Source organism: Callospermophilus lateralis, chromosome 7 (assembly GCF_048772815.1).
Source record: "Callospermophilus lateralis isolate mCalLat2 chromosome 7, mCalLat2.hap1, whole genome shotgun sequence".
Classification (NCBI taxonomy): Eukaryota; Metazoa; Chordata; class Mammalia; order Rodentia; family Sciuridae; genus Callospermophilus; species Callospermophilus lateralis.
The window spans coordinates 18915615-18918971 of NC_135311.1; the positions used below are offsets into that span (position 1 = coordinate 18915615).

A 3357-nucleotide genomic window follows, 5' to 3' on the forward strand; every position below is an offset into this window, starting at 1 on the left:
ATAAATCAAATGTGTTCCTATACATCAGTGATGAATCCATGAAAGAGAAATTAGGAAACTATCCCATTTGCAATAGCCTCCAAAAAAATACTACTTGGGAATCAATCTAACAAAGGGGGTGAAAGACCTCTACAATGAAAACTACAGACACTAAAGAAAGAAATTGAAGGAGACCCTTGAAGATGGATAAATCTCTCATGCTCTTAGATAGGCAGAATTAACATTGTCAAAATGGTCATACTACCAAAAGCATTATACAGATTGAATGCAATTCTTATTAAAATTCCAAGTTACGGGAGGGGAGGCTCTAGGGATGGGGGAGGGCCTGGCTGGGCCTGCATTCTGCTGACTTCGCACTTCCTGGGGTTTGCCCTCTCTTCTGAGGGGATCAGGATCTGTTTGGTGGGTCTATTTCTGAAGCCCTAGAGCCAGGTGGCTCAGGCACTTCATTGATCCAGGACATGAGTAGAGAGAAGGAAGAGGACTCTTTCAGTATACTCAGGATTTATGATGAACCAGAGGAGAGAAGGAATATGCCAGAAAGCTCTGGTATTTCTTCTCAGCATGAACAAGTGCAGTACCAACCGGACAGTCCTTATGAAATGCTCCAGATCCCTCCATGTCCCCCCATGCAGCATGGCCCTGTTTATCAGGAGATGAGCGGTATGACCCAGCAGCAGTGGAACCTGCAGACCCTAGACACATCTGAGCTCCGGGCCTTGTGGTTCTCGGGGGCAGAATCAGGAGAGGCAGCAGAGGCTGGCCCCAGCTTCCTACCAGGATCTGCGCTTGGCCAGCCCTCTTCTTCACCTTCCCCCAGTAGAGAAGTCTGGTCACTCCTCAGAGGGGTTCCTCCCATTCCAGGTGAAGTAGTGGTCAGGCAGAGGCCCCCACGGGATTCCTGGAAGGTTGGCAGGCTCCGCCACGGGAAGAGAGTCTACGCGGTGGCTGTGGGTGGTGCAACCCGCCACGAGTACACATGTGGCTCCGGCTACATCAGGGTGTGGGACGAGAGTGCTCTGCACGCCTGGGACAAGGCCCCTGAGGCCCAGTTGGACCTGCAGAACCCTCAGAACTGTGTCCTCACCTGCAAGCTGTTCCCCGATGAGCAGAGCCTGATCACGGGAGGCGTGTCCCAGACCCTGACTCTTTGGGACCTGGCACCCACACCCCGCGTCAGGGCACAGCTGGCCTCCACGAGCCCCATGTGCTATTCTCTGGCCGTCTCCTCTGATGCTCATATCTGCCTGGCTTGTTTCAGAGGATTTGTGGAGATCTGGGATTTACAGAACCAAATCTTGATCAGGAAACACGAAGTCCCTATATACGGGTCCCGCTGTGTTGACATCGCAGGCAATAAATTCTGGACGGGAGGTGAAGACACCAGCTTGTATTCCTGGGACCTGCGGAGCTACCAGAGGCTTCAGCAATTCAATTTACAGAATGAGATCCTCAACATTACCCACGATCCTAGCGAGGAATGGATGCTAGTGGGCTTGAGAACGAGTGATATCATAATCCTACACACTCATCGGAAGGAGAAGTTCAAGGCTGTCCTACAAAAATACACCCACCACCATAGCCTCAAGTTCTCCTCCTGTGGCAGCTATTTTGTGACCACACTGGACGAGTCGATCCATTGTTTAGCGACACCTTCTCTACAAAGGCTGTTTCAGGTAAAGGAGTCCTCAGATATCTTGTGTTGTTACTTGTCCTCTGACAACCGGTATCTGGTCACGGGCTCCAAGAACAGTGCCACGGTTTACCAGCTCATGTACTGAAGATCATGCACCATGGTCCTTCCAGTGAAGACCCAGAGAAGGCCAGTGTGACTTAGCATGCTGGGCAAATTCAACAGCTGTCACCCTCTTGCCTCAGCCCTCATGGCCCGTCTTCTGCCCTCTCCTACACCTCCAGTCTGCACTTCGGGTTTTAAATTATATGGTTTGAGGCTTTTCCTATATTATTTTTCTGCCTCTGATTTCTGGGTTTTGGCAGGAAATGTTATGAGATATGGCCTTTAATTAATAAAACAGCAAAGCATAATCCAAAAATAAAATAAAATAAAATTCCAAGTTACATTCTTCATAGAAATAAAAAAAGCAATTATGAATTCATTTGGAAAAATAAGAAACCCAGAATAGACAAATCAATCCTTAGAAAGAAAAGTGAAGTAGGAGGCATCACAGTATAGGAACTTAAACTATACTACAGAACCATAGTAACAAAAATGGCATGGTATTGGCTCAAAAACAGACATGAAGATGGTACAGAATAGAAGATATAGAGACACACCCACATAAATATAGTTATCTCATACTAGACAAAGGCACAAAAAACATTTATTGGGGAAAAGATAGCCTCTTCAACAAACAGTCCTGGGAAAACTGGAAACCCGTATGTAACAAAATGAAATTAAACCCCTATCTCTCACCCTGCACAAAACTCAACTCAAAGTAGATCAAAGATTAGGCACTAGAACAGAGACCCTGAACCTAATACAAGAAAAAGTAGACCCAAATCTTCACCATGTTGGCTTAAGAACTGACTCCCTTAACAAGACTCCTAAAGTGCAAAAAGTAAAATCAAGAATCAATAAATGAGATGGATTTAATTAAAGTCCCAGTTTAATTAAGGTATGTTCACAGGTATTTGGGTTGGTTGACTTTAGGCTCATCAGATTCTTTAAACCTGAGAAAGAAAGGGGAAGACATTCTAATGGCTTTCTCTCAAGGAAAGGAGCAAGGCAGGCACCATTCACATTTGAGTCCACACAGCCACTGGGCACTCAATGGAGTAGAATTGTTGAGTTATGCCATGTTAAAATCAATGGCAACTTTACAAATGGAGAGGGAAATCTTTTCTGTACCCAAGTCAAAATGTGTATATATAACCCCATAAAAATGTGTATGGATACTCCCATGCATTCAGACTTCTCAATGTCTAGAGAAATCAACTTAAAGCTTAGAATTAATCCATTTGCTGGGATAATGATTTGAAAGGATTACCGTACTGCATGGTAACTGTAGGCAAGTGTGGTATGGCTAGAGGAGAAGTGTCACTGGGGGTGTGCCCTTGGGGATTTTGTCTTGCCCCCCCACTCCCCTACTCTTCGTCTCTCTCTCTCTGCTTCATGGCCACCTTTAGGTAAATAGCTTTTCTCCACCATTTGCAGGTAAATGAATGGAGTTGGTATTCTCCAAATCCATTCATTTACCTGCAAATGCCACAATTTCATTCTTGTTTAAAGCTGAGTAATATTCCATTGTGTATGCATACCACATGTTCTTTATCCATTCATCTGCTGAAGGGCACCTAGGTTGGTTCCATAGTCTAGCTATTGTCAATTGAGCTGCT

The 3357-nt window shown here is 45.3% G+C and overlaps 1 pseudogene; it reads left to right on the top strand.

Moving 5' to 3' along the window:
• The first annotated feature begins 461 nt into the window (after positions 1-461).
• Positions 462-1781, top strand: LOC143402917 (transducin-like enhancer protein 7 pseudogene; annotated as a pseudogene).
• The last annotated feature ends 1576 nt before the right edge of the window (positions 1782-3357 follow it).